At 46.7% G+C, this 21,233-nt stretch overlaps 1 protein-coding gene across 2 annotated transcripts in view; it reads right to left on the bottom strand.

Annotated features, from left to right (window-relative positions):
- Positions 1–225: 225 nt before the first annotated feature.
- LOC110292153 overlaps positions 226–21,233 on the bottom strand; it is a 176,571-nt gene continuing 155,563 nt past the window's right edge. For both annotated transcript variants that reach the window (XR_003836694.1, XR_003836693.1), the window contains 2 exons: positions 18,275–18,467; positions 226–3,510 (listed from right to left, as the gene is read on the bottom strand). The gene's annotated coding sequence lies outside the window, so the exon portion shown is untranslated. The remainder of the gene's footprint in view (positions 3,511–18,274; positions 18,468–21,233) is intronic.

Below are 21,233 nucleotides of genomic sequence, written 5' to 3'. Positions count from 1 at the left end.
GCTTACCCATCCTATGATATCTGCAGACCATCTATGGGTCTTTTTCCTCTAGTGCTTTCCATATTTCTTTTTTCTTTTCCTTCCTTCCTCCCTCTCTCCCCTTCCTTCTTTCCTTCCTTTCTTTCTTTTTCCTCCCCCCTCCCTCTCTTTCCTTCCTTTCTCCCTCCTTCCTTCCTTCTTTCCTACTTTCTTTCTCCTTCCTTCCTTCCTTTTCTTTCTCCTCACTTCTTTCTTCCTTCCTTTCATTCATTCTTTTTGAAACAGGCTCCCACAGTGATCATGGAGTTCTCCATTCAACCACCCTGGTTACCCAGCCAGTTCTGGAGATCATTTTGTCTCTGACAATTCCCCATCCCCACCCCCCAGTTTCTAGATCTTGCTACACTGGCCTCTGCATGGATACTGGCAGTTCAAACTCAGGTTACCATACTTGTGTGGTAAGCACTTTACCCAGGGCTGCCTCTGCGGCCCTGTGCTCTGATCTAATTCAGCCTTCATCTCTGGTGAGCTTGCAACACTTCAGACACTATGGGGGATATAAAACGGAGCATGGCATAGCTTGTTGCCTCAAGGTTTCTCCATCAGCATGGCTTTCCCAGAGTAAACGCTAAGCCACGTACCTGCTACATGGGTAGTGGAGCACAGCCACTGATAAAATGCAGAAGTGGTGACTGCATTAGTAAAAGCCTTCACTTCTTGCACTTTGGGTTCTAGACTGTTCTATAGGAAACGGAAAGCCCTCAAGGGTTTCCACAAACTCTGCCACCTTAGCACCTTCCTCTCTCTCGACACTAAGCATTCCTTCTAATCTTGTTTCATACATGACTCCAAACAAGTTTGAAGACTGACAGTTTTACTGCATGTGGATCACACTTCAGCACACATATCTCATAAGACCCTGCTGAGCTCTGTTAGATCAGATGGCTTGTGAGTTCCCTCTGAGAAGACAACCCCAAAACAGAATCACATAAAACAAGCAGAACCCAATCTTCAAGGCTTCCTTTAGCGTCTTTGGGATCCTTTTTCTTTACACTAGAGATGTTTACCTAGAATGTTTCTGAAAGGACGGGAGGGAGGTACAGTGAGAAAGGGAAGGGACGGGGAGCTCTCATGGTGAAGGGTCCATAGCTACCTCTTTTCTGAGTGCATGGGGAGAAACTGAGTGAGGCAGAGAGCCGACAGCCATCTGAGTTCGGCAGGACATGGGCTTTCTGAGGCTCACAGTCCTGCTCCTTACCATAGCTGGCTCCCTAACTAAAGCCCAAAGCGCTCTTTTTCAAGAGTTAGAACTTGAGTTTTCAGTTTACCGAAGTCCATGATTTCTGTTGCCGAGACTGAATGGCACCGTGAGTTTTGGAGATGGGAATCCTAGGATTCATGAGTCCCTTTCTGTGACCGTTCATTCAGTAGTCGGGGTCTCACGGGCACCCCTGCAGATGTGTTTAAGAGATTTATGCCCAGATAAATTGGCTTATAAATATGAGCAGTCCGTGAAGGCAAGGTGGAAGGCAGTCTGGGGGAAACTGCTCTGCCTACATCAGCGACTGCTTCCGTGATTGTTCTAACAGGTGCACCTCTCCTCAGAGTAGCCTTGGATGTGTCTGCTCCCACGGCGTGGGTCATCCATTGCTCTTCGTTTAGTTAATGATGCAGTCCCCAAGGGCCTGTAAACTGTAATTGGACAGTCGGGATTAGGAGGTTAAGAAAATTGCCACACAGCCAGGCCTCATAACTCCACAGGCAACTTTTTACTGGCTGGTTCTTTCTTAAAGCTCTCTTTTAAGAGTCTCTGGAGAGCCCTAGTCCCGTCTTACACTCCATCAAGAGAGAAGCCCTGAGACGAAGTCAACCCAGCCTGTACCAGTCTCAGCAATCATGGGTATGGCCCTTCAGTTTTCATTAAAGAAGGATTTCTAGGAAATGAATGGAGAAGTGAAAGTTGTAGTCAGGTTATTGCAAAATAAAGAAATATAAAGAGCCACTCACGGGCTTTAATTTCAACCATAATGCATCTTAAGTGCAGCGTTTAAAGCGTCCTGGAACGTCTGCAAGTTTGCCTTTTTTTTTTTTCCTGGAAATTCTACTTTTACTTACTGTTTGTTTCTAACTGCTTCACACACTAAAATCCTTCAGGAAGCTCTCTGTGGCCCTGTTTTCCTGAAGAAGTGTAGTAGAAAACTGGTGTGGTGTCCAGAGAAGGCTGACCAACAGGTGGAGCTGGGCAGGAAGGCAGCAGTGGCAGTCCCCAGGAGCCCCACAGAGCTGGCTTCTTCCTCCGTGTGTTGAGGTGCCTCAGGTCTGGTGGCTTCCTCTTCAGGTGATGGTCAGCACCTGATCTACATGAACCTAAACCCCATAGACTGAGCATGACACAGCCGACAGCTGTTGTCAGGGTGGGAGACTGTGGGTAGAGCCATATGAAGGGCTATGGAGTCACCCGATCCTCAGAAGAGCACTCGAGCGAGGTCTCTATAACAAAGGCATGTTACCCGATTCTATAAGGTGTTAGAGGATTTGGGCATGACACCAAGGGACTTTCAAGGAAAGCCAGCAGCCAACAGGAGGAAATGTGGTGCAAGCTCTAATCCAGTCTCATCTGACCAGACAGACTGCACTCAAAGATATCCCAAGGGGTGCGGGGCATGCTGCCAGATTGTGGAGGATGGCATGGGGAAGCCTGCTGGGCATCTCCTGCTGAAAGGAAGGTGCCACATTCTCTGTGCTGGTTTGGGGAGACAGATGGACAGGATGGTACAGGTAGAAGGAGAGAATGAGGGGTTCTTAGAAACAGAAACAGGCAGAGCCTCTCACACCCATTGGTGTCAGTACAAACTTAGACGACTTCCATCACGGTCCAGAACCACGAGGCTTTAGAATTATCTCTGTGGGAGCTGAGTGTCAGCTCTGAAGCCCTTGATTCTGTGAAGCTCCATTTCATGACAGGAACCTCTCTCCTTGGTAGCATTCGTGCCTGAGGCACCCATGGCCAAGCACTCACAGCCACTTCTGTGTCACTCCCACAGCAGCCCAGAGTCTATAGAAAGTGTGTCCTGGGGACTGGAACAATGGCACAGCGGTTAAGAGAATTTGTTGCTCTTGTCAAGGACACTGGATTAATTCCCAGCATCTGTATGGAGGTTCCCAAATGGCCTGTCACTGTAGGTTCCGAGGCTCAGACTCCGTCTACAGACTCCTGAAGGGCACTAGCACACATGCACATGGTGCATATAAATCCATGCAGGTGCACACACATACACATAAGTAAAAACAAATAAAAATGGAATGTTAAGTTCTAGTCTACCGAGATCCTGAGAAGCAGAGTATGCCCTCAACAGGGAGATGCCAGCGCAGGGTCTTGGAGCCAGGTAATCTGGTGATACAGGCCACATTCCATGTCACTTGGCTTCTGCAAGGTTAAATGAAACAAACTCGGGAATACTTCATGAAGAATAATCGCCGTCGTGCAAAGTCGTCAGAACAGGCCACGGCCCCCAAGCACAGCTTCTGAAACTAGAACACGCCATACATCACCGTGTCGCTCAGAGGGCTGCAAAGCTTTGATCTTGCCTCCCAAGTTCTAAAAAATAAATTCTTAAGTATGTAAATATACATCCTACATTAACATAGATTCACCTCGATTACGTAGTTGATAAGCATCGATCTCCGTGAGTGAGATATTTGTCTTCTTGTATTCACACACACAATATTAATTTCTGACCATTATGCCTGCCCTTGGGGGACTGTCTTGGTCATTCAGTATTGAGGGCCACCAAGAAGCCACCTTGCTTATGACTATTGAAAAGACATTTCTGGCTACCAGATGATCCCTGTCTTACTTTAATGCAAAGACTTGTGATTCTTTCTGCTCAGTCTGTAAATGAAGTCATCAGATGACATTGAACTGACCCTGTGGGACAGAAGGTTCAGAGATAGGCTGGTCTGTGAGAGCAGCCACAGCATTGTTATCCCTTCTGCTCTCAACATCTGCGTCCTCATGGCCACCCTGTTCCTGAGCCCTCTCAGATGCCTGTTAGTGGCCAGCCTTTCCTCTGTCTCCCACACTCTGAACTAAACTACCTGAGCCCAAGTCTCTCTGTTGTGTATGCCATGCATGTGAGTGTGCGTCTCAGGTGTGTGTGTGTGTGTGTGTGTGTGCGCGCGCGCGCGCACGCGTGAGCGCGCGCATACCGGCGAGCCTAATCTACAGACTTTTCAGGGCGCCTTTTGGTCAACATCAACATGAAGTCATTAACACCCCAGATGCTGAAGTCCTTGGAAGTTTCAGTGGGAAACATTCAGCGCTATGTCTGGTATAACATTAGCGTGTACTGGAAGCTGATCAGGGTCCTATCCAATCAGGGAGTTGGAATCCAGAAGGGAAGACCCAATTCTGTGTCACAGGGGAAAGTGAGGCAGAGTATCCTGCAGCATCCGTGCATCCTTCCACACTGCAAGGAGGGTAGAGACCAGTTTGGAGTCAGATGGAGGCTAGCTCTCCCTCTGCCTTGCTTCTGGAATGAGGATGTGGCTTCCTTATGAGAAGACGGACCCGGGCCTGACAGTGGCTTCCTCTGATTCAGTCACTCAGGCCCTCCGCACACGTGGGCAGCAGCCCCACCTCCCACATCTCCCCTTTGCACTCCTGTACCTCTCTGACCACTTGTGAGGGAGTGCCATTCCCAGGCCAGAAAAGGCAGGAGGGGGAAGGCTGCCCCTGCGGGGCTGAAGGGCAGCTGTTTATATTATAATTAAGGCTTTACAGCATAAACTGAAATGTAGCTTGGCTATTTCAACAAGGCACTGGAGGTAATTACCATTGCTAGAGGCGTTCCCCCCTGCCAATTACTTCTCTCTAATTGAATGACTTAGGCCACACTGTCTGAGACCAGGGAGAAGAGTTTGATTTCAAATATGGACACTCCAGCAGGATCTCAGCCCAGCAAGAAGTTGAACACACTCTCATCTAGCCCCATTCCCAGCCTTCTTGCATCTGGGTGGGTGGGACAGAAAGAGTGCCAGGTCTAGAGTCCCACCACTTACTGACTCAGGCGGAGGGAGCTCTCTACATCCTCCCTTGTCTACAAAGGGCAAGGAGTAAATGAAATGCTGCTTGTATTTGCCAGCTCTCCATAGCTCTAAAAAGTTACCTGAGACAATCGACTTACAAAGCTGAAAGGTTCATGCTGGCTTCCTGCTGTATCTGTTTCCGGTGCACAACAGGGCCTATGAAGCGTATCACCATGGAAGCCCATGGAAGAGGAAGTCTGTTCACTTCAGGGAGGCTAAGGATCAACCTTTAACCTAGCATCTTTAGAAGACACCTACCCAGACCATGGTAATTCTAACCCCACACATAGAGAACATTAATAATGTCTCACCCAAGCAAATGATTCTGACAGACATAGCTGGGAAGGAACCCTGGCTTGTCTTTTGCCTATACATATGGGAGAAACTCAGGCACAAAGTATATCCAAATCCCACAGGAAGAACTTGGGAAAGGAGGGCCACAGCAGAGGAAGCACATGGCTACTTGGCCTGGTTGAAATGAATTCCTTTGGGTTGTAGTAGGAATGGCCCCTCCTAAGAGGTTGACACATCTCCAAGATGCCTAGCCCCAGAGCATGCGTGTTCTCTTCTCACCTTGGTATCTTCATAAAGTCTCCACCATTCTTCATCGTGCTACAACTGCCTCCGTGGCTCAGGCAACCTCGATTAATACAGCACCCATGCTCACAGCACATTGAATTTCTTCAGTCTTATTCTACTGCCATAGTCATTGGTCCTTATAGCCATCCTCCTGGCATACAAACCACAGAATGGAGGCCAAGCAAGCTTGAGAGAACCACATAAACCCAATCTAGACAAAACCCACAAATCTCTGCTTCCAGTTTTCCATACTGCTCCTCTGGAAGGAAGCCATCTCATCTCCCAGAGTAACCACACAAGGCCAGCTCGTAGCTGACACCTTTGCTTTCGAAATTATACCATGTGGTTATAATATCTCAGAAGCCAGGGACAGTGGTTCTCTGGCTTTGGAGTTAGTTATGGCTGTGATAAAACACCAAAAGTGACTTATGAAAGAAGCACGTTTTGGCGTATGGTTCCAGAGCGAGTCCATAACGGCACAGAGGCACAGGTACCAGGTATTCGGGACAGGAAGCCAGGAGATCACATCTCCAACCACAAACAGGAAGCAGAGCGAGTGAACCGGAAGTGGGGTAAGACTATAAACCAGCACAGCCTGTCTCCAGTGGCATGCTTTCTTCAGCAAGGCTCACCTCCTGAAGGTTCCAGGAGCTACGCAGAGAGCACCATCAACCAGGCACCAAGTGTTCAAGTACCTGAGTCTATGGCGGAGCATTTCGTATCCACACCACCACATTACACGTTTCTCTGTGAATGTGTTCAAAATGGAGGTTGCAGAGTCTCGTCTCTAGGGGATTCTGATTGTCTAGCTCTAAGAGGAATCCAGGAACCGGAAGATTAAGAAATTCCCCAGATTTTTTATTTTAGTGGTTCAAGGACAGTTCTTTGAAAAGGAGTGGGTTTGGGAAGCCAGGATGGAAAGAAGGCTGTAAGCGAGGTTGAGTGGCTAGCCTACTGAACATTGGTTCCCTTATATGCAAGTTAAGATGAGGACATAGTATATCGTTTCTGAGAATTAAGTGAGATAAGATGTGTGAAGTAGCAAACACGGTGCGCAGAAAAATGCTAAGTGTGCCATGATATTTGAAACCAACCGCTATAGTCACCAACACGATTGAAAATGAGGACGAGCCTCTAACTATAGCTTGACGTCTTCTCATGTGGAGTCATTACATCTATTGCAAATGGAGACATGGAAAAAAAACATAAATAGGATTTGATAAATTGGAATCACCCATTACTAAATCACCCATTTATCCTGATTTAGCTGCCTTGGGTGAGGGTATTGGCAACCTCCCCCTAATCAGCAGACACTGATAAATGGCAGGGAAAGGGGAGCTGGTGGGAATGCCAGGAGGGGTTTCTTGGGAATTGGCTCTGAGTTGGTGTGATCTGCCCAGAACCTCACAGCAGACAGCTCTGATAGGTCACGACAGTGCACAGCCCATCCCATTATAACCAGCTGCTTCCTAATCTCCCTCTACCCTGCCGGAACTTTGAGTTCAAGTGCATCCTGGGATACCAGGCTCCCTCCAACTGATCTTAACTCTGTATGGAGTGAGCTCTGTTAGGGAATGGTCTGGCTAGAGCAAGCTCAGCATGAAACTGTCCCAGGGCCTGGAAGAAAGAACATAAGCAAACCTTTCCACCTACTCCATGATCCACATGCAGGTGGCCATAGTTACAGCTGCTGATGCCTCATGGCCCACACCCTGCCTCTACCTGACTCTTCTTTTAAGAAAGACAATGCTTATTAACTCTGCAAAAGTAAAGGGTCTCATCATGACACGTTCATATGTGGGTGCTATGCACTTTGACCGTGGTCACATCTTGTTGATGGATGCCATTCACTTGGCCATGCTCACCTCCTATACCCTCTACTCTCTCCTTCCCTTCCCATATTTCCCTTACCACTTCCCAAATGGTCTCCCTTGCATTTTCATCTCTTTATTTTAGAACCCACACACGAGAGAAAAAGTGCTATTTCTCTTTCTGTCTCTGACTTTTTCCACTTAACATGACACTCTTTCTAGATCCATCCATCTTTTCTCCATCTGCCTTTAGAATTTGACAGAAATGTCTAGTAAGGTATGGGGTGGGGCTGTTAGCCACCATAGTAGTCTGTCTGGGATGGGAGAACTGAACCTTGTCAGAGAGACTTTTTGTAAAACTGTCATTTACCAGGCCACCTTTCTTCTTTCTGTGAGGCCATCCAGACCCCTAAACCCAGGTTATGGGCTAGAAACTCCTTTGGCTCTATTTTGACAGCTTGACAACCACATCCTCAGTGATTTAATAAACCAGCATTTCCAGAATACAATAGCAAGCCAGCAGGTGCATCTTGTTCAGGGCTTGAGATAAAGAGACCTGCACTTCTGCCTTCCTTGGAACATCTCTAGACAGTCCTCTTTGGGAACAATATGCCAGCAAACTTCTCTGGAATCCAAGCCCCTGGTGTGAGAACCCCAGCTACTAGTGTGAGAGTCCCTAAGCCCCTGTTGTGAGAACCCTAGTCCCTGGTGTGAGAAACTGAGCTCCTGGTGTGAGAACCCCAGCCCCTGGTGTGAGAACCCCAGCCCCTGGTGTGAGAACCCCGGCCCCTGGTGTGAGAACCCCAGTCCCTGGTGTGAGAACCCTAGCTCCTGGTGTAAGAACCCCAGCCCCTGGTATGAGAACCCCAGCCCCTGGTATAAGAACCCTAGCTCCTGGTGTGAGAACCCCAGCCCCTGGTGTGAGAACCCCAGCCCCTGGTGTGAGAACCCCAGCCCCTGGTGTGAGAATCTGGGCCACTTGCAAGAGTCAAGATCATCAATTTCCTGCAGTGAGAAACTGCTTCAGAATGGGAGGGAAAGACAAAGGCCACCCCCAACACCGTCCTCCCCACCCTCTGTCTTCCCTTTGAACTCTGTTCTACCTCATGTCCTTTGTCTACCTCTGTTACCTGCCTTATGCACCCCCTTTCTTGCCTGTGTCCCCTACATAATGTCAAGCCAGGGACATTATGCCTTGTCCAGCCACCTTTGAGCTCCTGGGAAAATGGCAAACCACTCAGGGTAGCTGTCACTTCCCAGTCATCGTTCTCCCCATGAGAACCCCAGGCAAGGACACAAGAGCAGAAAGAGTGGCCGTTCATGTTTTACCCAAAGACCAGCTCCACAGTCACACTCTTAGAACCGCAGAGCTGCCTCATAGCAGTAAGTTTGAAACTCATTGCCTTTCCTGGGGAAAACCTGCGGTTGTCCTGTGGTTTAGTCTTCTCCCTGTTCTGGATCCCCCGTGCGTCACGCAGACAGAAAAGGTAACCCACTACTGTGTCATGTCAATGCCCTACATCCCACCTCTCCTTCCTCAGCTGCTCTTTCCCAGCTGTGCCTCAGGCGTCAGGCTCCTGCTTCCATGTCACACACTGGTCACACACTTATTTGCTTTAAAATTCACAAACTATGAGAAAAGCACCGAAAAGGGAGCTATCTGCAAGATACTTCTGTGTGGGGAGGTGATGACCCGGAGGTAGAAGAATGGAGGATTCACACTTCAAAGTAAGGAACTGGGAAAAGTCACCTCTGTGGGAGTTTTATGATTTGTGGAAAATGAGCAGTCACCTCCCCTGATTTCACTGGAGGAGGAACCTCCCTGCGTATGGTGTTTGCCATCTGTTTTCTCCTTGAATTTGTCCCTGGAACCTGAGTAGACACCTTTACACTGTCACTGATCATGTCCCTGTGTCCTTCCCTGACTACACATCCTGTGAACTTCCTCTATCCTTTAAGGAATTGATTTGTAGAGATCACGTGCTCTTGGACCCCCCCCCCCTCTATCCCAGGACCCCGTTCTGCTGTGCCTTCCTCTTCTTCCCAGCTCCTAATTGTTTGAGCAACTCGGGGCTCATCCCTTGGCCCCCTTCTCCATGCACCTACCCACCTCAATCATAGATTTAGATGTGGATTGAACCGAAAGAAATGTCTCGTGGTTATTCTTTCCTGCCTAGAAAAAAATGGCCATTCCATAGGCCACTCTCACTGCTGTGACTAAGCCAATCCCTCCGTATCTGTTTTCAATACCCCAGTCTTGCCTTAAACATCAAACTCCCAAATCAAAATCTGATAACTATCTCCAAATTGATTGGACCAGTCCCAAGCAGGACCCTAGATATCAGTGTCCCTGCCAGACTTGCTCTCTTCTTCGATGTCCCCATCTTGGTCAAGGTGCTTCCATTTGCTTACAACCAGACCCCCAACATCCCCTCGCCCCTGGCTGTGGCAAGCATGAGTGGCTGCTTGCAGTGTCAGCACTCTCCAAAAGTGTTAGCTCAGAGGTAGAGAAGCAGGAAGACTGTCTTCCCAAGTAAGAAAGCCATTGCAAAGCTCTGTGAGAGAAAGTCCAAGAGGTGTTGCAGGCAATCCAGGAAGTCATACTTGCAAGCTACTGATGAGGCTCTGAAGCATCAAAGACTATGCTTCCAATTTACCCACACTTCCCTTGCAGTCCTTAGATGGTTTCCCCTCTCACAGCTAGACATGGCTCACTCTCTGCAGGACTAGAAACAGACAATACTCAGCTACTAGTCATAAAAGTTGGTGTGGTGTCATTATGAAGGCAGAACACTTAGTATCCTGCTTGCCTTGTTTATCACAAAAGTAGATTAAAAACAAGAGATGCCAACAAGCAGGGACAGAAAAATACTTGACTGAAGAAGTGTCCAGTCTGCTGCAGAGAGAACCTGTGGAGGGAAGCAAGTTGAGACTAAGATGCCCTTGGCTCTATTCTAGGAGGTTGTCAGTGCCATCCAGTGATAACGAGTCCAATGTCAACCTGTTGCCAGGGTTGGACTCTTCTGTAGCCCAGGCTGGTCCCCCACCACATAGGCCACCCCTTGCGTGTGACCTGGAACCTGGGTAAAGCCTTTTTCACAGACTGGTGAGTTACTTATTCTTTAGAAATCCCAACCCACTCTGGGTTCCAGTCTCCTTATCTTCCAAGTCAGACCCAGATAAAATGTCTATGGTCTCCTACACAGCTCTAAGAATCAGAGATTGTAGAAGATCCTACAATTAAGATATTAGGGGAACAAATCCTCTGCCCATTGTGGGATGGTTCTACCAATTTCCACTAAAGTAAGTACTAAGGTCTCCCTTCCCTACAACCTTTTAAATTACATGTATAAATTATATGTCTCCTTGGGCTTTTAAATTGAGCCAAAGCAAATGGACTGAAAGCCATCAAAATATGTGCTGGAGGGAGGGCTGACTGCACATCAATTTCATCCTTACCCAAGATATGTTCACTGTCACTCTCAAGATGAGTGACATATGATCATCCTATTGGTTGTCCTTAAAGTTACTCAGTAATGGCTGGTTGCCAAGGAGTTTGATGGACCCTTTGCAGGATGCAGAGAAGAATGATACACTGTCTTTATGTTTAGGAGAAAAAATTGAATACATAAAAAAATCTCAAGCTAATACAAGAAATTTAGAATCACACTATAAATTTTTTAAGTCCAAGATCTGAATTCTGTGTATTTCATTGTTGACGATCTACCATAGTATTATCATTAAGTTGCACAACTGAAACCAGGTAATCGCTGGCTCCATGCAAATATACAAAGAGTATTTACCTTAGCTCAATTATCAAACACATTTTCTTTAGGGAGCATCTGGCCTTTCTGATAATGCTAAGGCAGGGCATTTTAATTTCAACACCACGTAGACTTTAGCTTTCGGCCTCAACAACCTTGTGGATGAGACTTACTGCATCAATTTTAGGTTTGGTTAAAAAAAAAATGGGGGAGCTCCTTGCCAAAAATAACTAAGATTTCAAGACAGTAAAAATAGAACATTAAAGCAAGTACAGGGTTCAGCTGAGCTTGAGATCTGTTGTTGTTGGACACATCCTATCCCCATGGAACCTGCCCACAGATGGTCTAGAATTAACCACCACTAATATTTAGCAAGTGCTTGCTTTCTTCTGACCACCGTTCTGAGAACTTTACTGAATCCTCTGCAAAACTCTAGAAGATAAGCCCTACTATTCCTATAGACTTGGAGGCACAGGAGGGGCAACATCTAACTTTGGTTCCATGGACTCGTAAGTAGGGTTGGGGAAGCTGCATTTGTGCCCAGGCAGACTAGACTGAGGGTACTGTACTAGGTTGGTACATCTTGTGATCATTTTGCAAAACCAAACTCTAGGATTCCCACCCCGTGCAGTCTTCCCTACCTAAGACAAGCGCTCATCTTGAGGAAGTCCAAGGCTGCCGCAGATAGAGGAACTGCCATGAAGAGGACCTTTTACACTTGAAGGCTGCACATTGAAATGTGTGTGTAGGGAACAGGAAGTGGTTTCTCTTGGATCTCCCCATGCCATTGAAGCTCCACAGCGAATGTTTGTAGAAGTTCAACATCTAAGGCCATCAGTAAAAGTGACTCATGTCATACAAAGCCCACCATGCTCCAGTTACAAAAAACACTGTGTGCTGGAAGAACTGAGCCTGTGGGTAGAACTGAGTTTGCCTAGATCTGCCTTGACTTGTAGATCAAAGCTGTGACCTTGTTCCTGAGAAGTCCCAAGGGGGAGGAACCAACATACCAGGTACCTCACTTTCCAAGGAGAAAGCTAGAAAGCTGCTATGCCATGTGGGAGAGAAGAACAGTGCAGTTTTCAGAGTGAAGACCAACCAGCATGTGGCCTGGGCCTCCTCTTTCTAGAACGCTGGTTCTCCAACTTCAGTTTTGCCTGAGTGTCTCTTAAGAATGCTTTGAAATGTAGGTTCTGTGCTCACCTAAGACCAAGCTTCCGGGATGCTGATATGAGTGGTGCATCCTTTGAAACATCCTCTACACAATGGAGGCTTTAACCCATGAAGCTCCCAGGAGGCTTGATGGCCACTCCTGATCATGCCCCATCACCAAGTGAGCCACAGGACCTTTAGAACACAGGCAGCTTAGAGGGTAAGACTAAGGAATGTATCCTAAGACTCCCGGTGGACAGGAGAGCACAGGGCCATATTTTACGTGTTTACATGAACGACTCCGACTAACATTTTACTTCAGAACGTAAGTTGTGCCACAATGTGACCTACTGTCTACTTAAAGACAAGCTTTTCGGGTAACTTCTCCACGAGTAGCTTTCAAAGTCATCTACTTTGCAAACCTGTTTCCAATTGCTGGTTCCTCGGTGTCTTATGTTTCTGTTGCTATGGTTTTGGAAAAAAATCCCCTTTTCATCAAGACTGACAATGAAACAGATCCTAGAGCTATTTAGCCCGATTTCTTTACTCCATAGGCAAGGAAAGGAAGACCCAAGGCCAAATGGTTGACCAGGGACAGAGAGCAGAGTCCTACACAGGAGACCACACAGCCCAACCCTACATACTCCCAATTTAGAGATCCAAAGCGGGTCCCTTCTCCCTGTGGTACCACATGTCACCAGCAAACACCCACTGCAGACCATGTCTGGATACTCTTCCCTGGCTTCCCCATTAAAGTAGTGCTGGAAGCAGGTTTTTCCCCTCCTTTTTAAAAGAATCTTCAAAAATGAATGGCTGTCTCATACAGCAAAAATACAGCAAGTGGCTGGAAAAATCCACTGTTCACAGATAGAAAAAAATATTCTAAATAAGTAGAACCATCGGAAAACATTAAATGTCCAAGATAAAAGACATAAAAGCCATGACCCAATCCTGACCAGGAGGACTCTGGCTCCATTACACGGTCCCTTCCTGGCCGTATGACATTTGAATTCATAGGACTGTGGACTTTGAAAGCCAAAAAAAAAAAAAAAAAAAAAAAAAAACCAACCAACAAAAAAAAAAAAAAAAAAAAAAAAAAAAAAAAAAAAACAATCTCAGATGTCACAAGTAAGGTGACCCNAAAAAAAAAAAAAGCCAACCAACCAAACAAACAAAACAAAAAACAAAAACAAAAACAAAACAATCTCAGATGTCACAAGTAAGGTGACCCAATTCCTCATCTTGAGGAAACAGAGAAAACTGAAGACTGCAGACATGGACACCAGCCTGAGGCCACACAGTCCCCACTTACCAGTCAGGTGCTGGTCTTCTGGCCACCGAAGGAACCACAGTAGATGAGTTATTTGGTGCCTGGCAAAGAACACTTATCACCTAAAGGTTTGGTATCTGTCTAATGTGCTCTTTGTTGCCGAGATGAACAGTATGGGCAAAATCAGCACGAGGGGAAAGGTGTTATCTCAACTTACAACTCTCAGGTCACACTCCATCCTGAGGGAAGGCTCTAGATAGCAACCCGGAGGCAGCGACTGAAGCAGAGACCAGGGAAGGACACTGCTCACCGGCTTGTTTTCCATGGCTTGCTCTCCATGGCTTGTTCAGCCTTTTTTTTTCATACTTTTTCATCTGCCCAGGGGTGGCCCCACTCACAGTGGGCTGGGCCTCATGCCTCAACCATTAATTAGGGAAATGTCCCCCACAGACTTGCCTACAAACCAATCAGATGGTGGCAGTTCCTCAATTGACACTCCCTCTTCATAGATGACTCTAGCTTGTGTCAAGTTGATAAAGAGCTATCCAGCATAGTATCTTTCCATTGTGGCTTAAAAAAAATTGAACAGATCACCTTCTGGGGAGATGAAATGGTAACTTTTAATGAGTACAAAGTCCTCCAGACATTTGTTGTTGTTGTTGTATTGCTTCTAGATGGTGTAAATCAATTAGCCGTCATGGGCTAGCAACAGAGTGGCGGCCAGACACAGATAATTGCTCTGTTGCTGAGATTAACACCTCACCATGCTCTCAGGACACTTATGAATCTTGCTGCCTTCACAAAGCCCACAGTGGAGGGACTGTACATTCTGGCTGTCTCCACATCTATAGCCTCCTGCACGAAAACAAGTGTTGCCTTAAAAATTGTATTTAATTAAAAATCTGTGCAGTGCCATAACAGCAATCACAGGGAAGACAGGAGACATCCCCTCCTTTTTTAAGGTACTTCTTGCTGGTGTGTAGTGAGCTTTAGAGCCATGGCTACAGGACAAAGGCTATGAGGAAAAAGGATGTGTTGCTGGTAACAGTGGAAGAGGGGATCACAAAACTCAGACACAGGTAGACTGCTGCCTTTATGAGTTAGCATGAAGTTACACCTTGACCCAGAACCCTGGCTTCTCGCTCTAAAGGGTCTCTTGTACAACTGTTGCCTGCAGACTCAGGGAGGGAGCAAGAAGACTCTCCAATTCTAGAAACACAGGCAACTCACAAGGATCAGGAAACATAGGAAACTCACAAGACTCACAAAGTGCATGGTCAGTAATCAAAACCCCGGGGTGTAGCTGTTTGTGGGTTTGGTGGGGAATGTCTATAGGGTATCTTTCGTGAATCATCTTCCATGACCTGATAAGTGGTTTTGATAATTCGGGAACCTGCGTCATCCACCTGAAGTTAGTAACCCCAATAAGCTCATTCTCTCATTTGATGTGGTAGAGAAAGACCCAACTTCTACAAAGCCTGGCACTTCCTGCCTTTTCCCCAAATCCAAACCAGCTTTCCACATGAGCTGTCCCCAACTACCGAATTCCAGCAGCAGAGGCTGGAAATCAGAGCAGGATGAAACTGGCTGGGGAGAAGCCAGGAAAGGCATTCTGGTTCGTTTGTTACAACCGAGGAGGAAAGCCTACCTCAGCAGTTCTCTCAGGACACTTTAACTAAAAAAGAGGTCTTTCCTGGGACAATTCTTTCTGAAAGGAGAGACCCCCCCCCACCCCCGACACCCACACACAAAATATCAAACAGGCAACAAATAATTTTACCATTACCAGGTAATCCGTGTTAATTGCTCCGTTTATATACTGAGGCTGACATACCATTAGAGACTGGGTACGCATTGTAACTAGAGCATTAATAAATTTAAAATGCGCCTATTAGGATGACAGCTTTGGAGGTGCAAGGGAGTAAACAGTTATCACTTGGCAGCAGCCGCTCTCACCCCATCTGCCGAGACTGCGCATACATTTTCAGCTTCCTGAGCAATGATTAGGCCTGTCAGAACCTCTTTAACCTTCTAACTGCTGGTCCCCACTGGCCGTAATTAGAGACTAATGAATTCAGAAGATGCAGGCCGGGAGGAAAACTGCCTTGACAGTTTGTGTACAAATTAAGGCCCAATTACTTCAAGCATCTTTTGCATTGTGGATACAAGTCTCTGTTATTATTTTTGAATATGGTCATTTCAGCAGAATGAAGAACTTGGCTAATGTATTTTGTCATTTTTATAGCTCATCATAAAGAACAAACATACTGGGGTGGGTCATGAATTTGTGAAATAAACTATTGCAGATTATAAAAAAAGAAATTAATTTTGTCTTGGGAATACCCTACCACCACTTTTTTCCATCCTCCTGATGGATCTACTGATTAATATGGTTAATGTTATTCAGATATTGCATGCTATGGGAGGAGCCGGACTAACTAGCAGGTTGTGTAGGACTAACTAGCAGGTTGTGTGGGTTTAGACTCCAAGGAAGGCGCTCCTGCAAGAAAGTGTCTCTCTCTGGTGACCCTGCCATGGGACGTCCTCCAGTGGAAGGTGGCACCGACCTCACCACTCTTCTGCTCTCTATGATCCAGGCATGAAGTCTGTGAGCACCAACAAGTGTGAGCTCTAAAGCACTACCCTTAGGTCTCCGGTCACATTTGTTTAAAAATAATCGTTAATTAGCCAGTCTTGCTTCCTCCTCTCTCCGTCATCCTGCCCAGATATTCATTATGTGTCATCTCGGGGGCACCTCCCCTTATTCTATACTGTATGTTCACTTAAGAACACTGCCTATATGCTTTTAAAAAGCATATAGCGGGCAGCTGGGCACTCCGGCCTAATGCTCATCACACTTATGGCCATTGTTTTAGCTAAAGATGCTGCTACTGCTACGGCCTCTGCATCCCAGAGCCGGTCTTGCCATCTGTGTTGGCCATACTGCTCCAGGCAGCTCAGGGATCCCTGTGCTGGTGGGAGAAGGGGGGATCTTTGCTGACAGCCGGTTACCACTGAAGTTTGTGCATGCAGGAGACCCCCATCCCCACTCTCTGAGACTGGACTGCTCTGGTTAGAACCCTCCCCTCTGTCTATTTCATCTCCCCAGCTCCAGTGTTATCTAAGTAGATAGAATGGTACTCTCTCCTCCAAACACAAAAGCATGTCTTCATCAAAAAAAAAAATAGGTGAAGATTCGTGATCCCGGGCACAGAAGGCTCTGCAGATGGGGACACAGGAAGCATCCTGAGAACAGAGGTTGTCCAGTTAGGTCAGCTATGAGCACACGATTTTTAGGAAGAAGTTATAAGCATTGAGGTAGTGGGAAGGGGACAGAATGTGGATTCAAGGGCTCAGGGTAGATTAAAGAAGAGGTCATAGCCATGGAGTGAATGTAGCCACTAGAAGCTGGAAAGGCACCTCCTGCAAGCATCAGAAGGACCAGGCCTGCTAACACCTTGAATTTACATTTCTACAGTCCAGAAATGTAAGATAATATACTTGTACATGGCTTTAAGCCTCTGAGTTTATGGTCATTTGTTTCAGTAGCAGTAGGAGATGAGTTTGCTGTTTTCTCTAGAAATAAAGATTTGTGCTTGTACTTACTATTATTATTTATTGTAATTCATTCTGAATAAACTTTTACTCTCTATCATCCCAGAGTGAAATAAGAAACGATTTGTACCCTTCCACTTGCCCTGCAGCAAACATCATCTGAGAGAAACAACTTCGGGAAGAATTTCAGTGTCAGAGGTTTCTGTCCGTCCTAGAAGGGAGAGAATGGGGGTGGGGTGGGGTGCCTGCTGCAACCAAGTTTATTTTTTTCTCCTCTTTAGCTACCTGGGCCCCAAGACTGGTGGTGACAGTCCCACTCAAGGTGGCTCTCCTTAGTTAATCCTCTCTGGGAACAGGAGGACCTTAGACCTCTTGACTTCTCAAGAGCAGTAGACTGTACCCAGCCTAGGTAGGGCAGTGCTGCAGAGTCCAGAACAGTAGAACAATAACCTGCAGCCCAGCCCAGCACAGCCAAGCCATGACCACGCCCCTGTGTGAGAACACTGGGCACTGATTGACTCCTGAATCAGCAACCTAAGACACTCCTGTCGGACTCGGGCACAGTTGCTACAGCCTTGGTCTGGAAAACCATGCCCGGGACTCCAGAGTGTCTAGCCCACCTAGAGCAACAGATCCTGCAAGAGCAGATGCAAAATATGTCTTTAACAATGACCAGAGTCTTAACACATAAGATGGGTCCTTAGCAGTTATACTGCATTCTTAACAGCTCTGAAAGGCTCCCTTCCATATGCATTCTCCCTTTCCTCTCCCCCCACTTCTTCCTCTTTTCCTTCTCTTTTCCTCCTCATTTTCTTCCTCAGTCTCCTTCTCCTCTTTCTTTCCTCCCTCCCTCTCTCTCCATTCCTCTCTCTCCATCTCCCTCCCTCTCTCTCTCTCTCTCTCTCTCTCTCTCTCTTTCTCTCTCTCTCTCTGATCATCCCCAGCTCCCTCAGTCTCTGTCACAGACACACAAACAGGCGCGTGGCACGCGCACACACACACACACACACACACACACACACACACATCAAAATGATTTCCTAAAAGCAAAAGTTCACAGGTCACAGCATCCCCACCTTCTGAGTGCAGGTGTCTGAAGACCAGGAGCGGTATTGCCAATTCTCTTCATTCAGTGTCACAGCTCCATCTCCACACCGATCTGATCTAGAGCCTATCACAGATCCATTCACTCGGTGCTCTCACAGGACCCAGGGCACAGCAGGACACAGCACCCATGGAGATATTGTCTCATCTGCTTTCTAGAATGGACTGTGGAGGTGAGGGGTAGGAAACAAAATAAAGATCCCAAAAGGAAATGCTTCTGAAAGGGTGATGGGAGTGATTAGACATGGGGCCATTTGTATGAAGGTTTCTAGATGACATGGTCCCAGCTGAGTTTGAACTGGTGCTAAAATAGGAACTTGGCAACAGTTCCCCAAACTCCCCCACAGAAGAGGTTGTGAGAAGATAATGAAGGAACTCACCTATAGTTTAAACATTAGCTGCCATGGTATACTCCGTCAGGGGCTCTTCTCCTTTCCTCCTTCTCTCCCTCCTCCCCTCTCTCCTTTTACCTCGCCTTTCTCCTTTCTCTTCTTTTTCATCCTCCTCCTCTTCCCATTTCCTTCTCATTTTCTCCTCCTCTTCCTCCTCCTCTCCCTCCTCCTCTTTCCTTTCTCCTCTTCTTCATTTTCTTCCTCTTCCTATTTCCTTCTCATTTCCTCCTCCTTCATCTCCTCTCCCTCCCTCTCCTCCTTCTCTCCCTCTTCCTCCTCTGCCTTCTTTACTCACTTCTTCTCTTTTCCTTCTCTTCATCCTCCTCCTCTTCCTATTTCCTTCTTGTTTCCTACTTCTCTTTCTTCTCCTCTCTCTTCCTCTCCTTCTCCTCCTCCTTCATCTTCTTTGTCTTCCTATTTCCTTCTCATTTTCTCTTCTTCCTCCTCCTCCTTCTCCTTCTCCTCCTCCTCCTCTTTCCCTGGCCTTGCCTTCACCTCCCCCACTTTCCAGTTGCATCAGGGGTTAATGATGGACAACCTCCCTGCACTTTGAGTGCAGCTGTTTTCAGATTATCTGACTGAGGCAGGGTGATCTCTAGGCACATCTATATTACCCAGCATCCCATCTATAATGGAACAGGCCCATCCTGCCCATGAGCCTCCACTCTAGCCTTACTTCATTCTATCCTGTCCCATGCATCTCTGGTTGAATGAATGTGTGTGAACTACAGCCTGGAGACCCTGGCTGGGGTCTGCTGCCCTTGGGTTTCTTTCTAGGTTGAAGGTGGAAAATGGGTTAAATCTCAACTAACAAGGACCGAAGGGGCTGGTTTGCTGCACTGAAGCGAACCACTGGGCTACTTCTCAGGCAGTCTGTATCCTTGCTGCTTGTTGCTGGGGCTTCCATTCCATAGGGTCAGCCTTTAAGAGGTAAGAGGAGGCAAGGTCCTGTATGCGCAATGCTGGTCTGTGACTGGATGGATTTACAGGACCCTCTGACAAAGCCCAAGCTATGACTCCATTCTCTCTATAAAAATTTAAAATCCCATTAATTGCCCATCTGGCCTGTCTTCTAATTTTGCATCTCTTCCTGGACTAACTCTTCAGAAGCAAAGCAGAACCAGACAAAGGGACGTGTGATGAAGCATTGCTTTTTGTTAGGTCTTTCAGGACCTGTCCCTGTTTACTAAGGCACTCCACAGAGAAGGCCCTGGGACTGTACCCAGAGACAGGCTGGCCAATGGTCCCTGGGCATATAAATCAGAGCGGTGTGCATGTAATATATGTACATGTGCATGTGTGTGTGCACATGTGTGCATGAGTGCTGTTTGCACATGTTTGTGTGTGCATGTGTTTGCATGTATGTGCATGTGTGTATGTGTGTGTATGAGTGTGCATATATGGGCTTTAGGACACATCTCACTTAACAGTCAGCAATCTTTTAATCACATTGCACTGAGTTCACTTTGCTTCAGCAAGCTGGTCGTTTGGCTGGATCAGGCAAATGCACTCGGATGAACAACCTATGCTGTCACACACGAGACAAAATACTAGTTTCTTATGTCGCATTATTGCAGAAAATACGATATCCGCATTAGATGATGTATGTTTGCTCAGTCAGAATGGCAGAGCACCATAGGGACTGCCAGCCAGCTATTTCCCCTCCCTTTTCTATATTTCCTCACACCTATCTGCTGTTGCTCCAACCAAGACAGAAGCCACTGGTTTCCTAGCATAGTTTATTTTTAACAAGGTGTTGAGCATCAAACCCAGGGCCTTACACACACAGCCACAGCTCCAGCCTCCTTCTTTCTTCGTTTCCTGAGTAAAAGTGATGTCTGGGGCTGAGGCAATGTCTTTCAGATTGTAAAACCAAAAAAAAAAAAAAAAAAAAAAAGCAGAAATCAATTGGCTCTGAGACCTCCAAACCATTGAGCCAATACTGGCAGGCCATTTCCTTCAGGTCTCTACTTTTATGGCTGAAGTTTATTAGTCAAATATTCTGCTACTTCCATCCTAGCTGAGATACATGAGATATTTATTAAGATCTATAGCTCAGAGATGCCATGGCAAAGTCAGGGATGGGTGGGAAGGCAGGCAAAGACCAGGGGCTGGCAGCAGGATTCCTTCTGATGACTGGCCTGACTCTCTTCTGTTTTCAGAATGCATCTTCTTTCTGAAGAACTAAGATACTAGGTAGAAGTTCATTTGAGGAAAATTAATTTCCACTAAAATTCTGTGCTCACACCCTGGATCTGATTCCATAAGGTTATTTCAGCCAGCTGTATTATGGGAAGCCAGGTTCCCTCAGGCCAGGGTCTTAGCATCATGATATCTGACTGAGGAAGTCATGTTGACAGGACCATCTAGTCTGAACTCTGTTGACCTTGGTGCTTCCCATGGTGTGGCCTGTTCTGCCAGGAATTGCTGGCCAGAAGTCTACTTGCCTCTGTCTCCCTGCCTTTTGAATTACAAGTGAATGCTACTGCACCTGGCTTTAAAACCTTTTAGTTTTACTTATTTTGTGTGTATGAATGTG

Source organism: Mus caroli, chromosome 1, assembly GCF_900094665.2.
Source record: "Mus caroli chromosome 1, CAROLI_EIJ_v1.1, whole genome shotgun sequence".
Classification (NCBI taxonomy): domain Eukaryota; kingdom Metazoa; phylum Chordata; class Mammalia; order Rodentia; family Muridae; genus Mus; species Mus caroli.
Note: the sequence above shows the minus strand (reverse complement) of the source record. Positions and strands in the feature narration are given on the sequence as shown.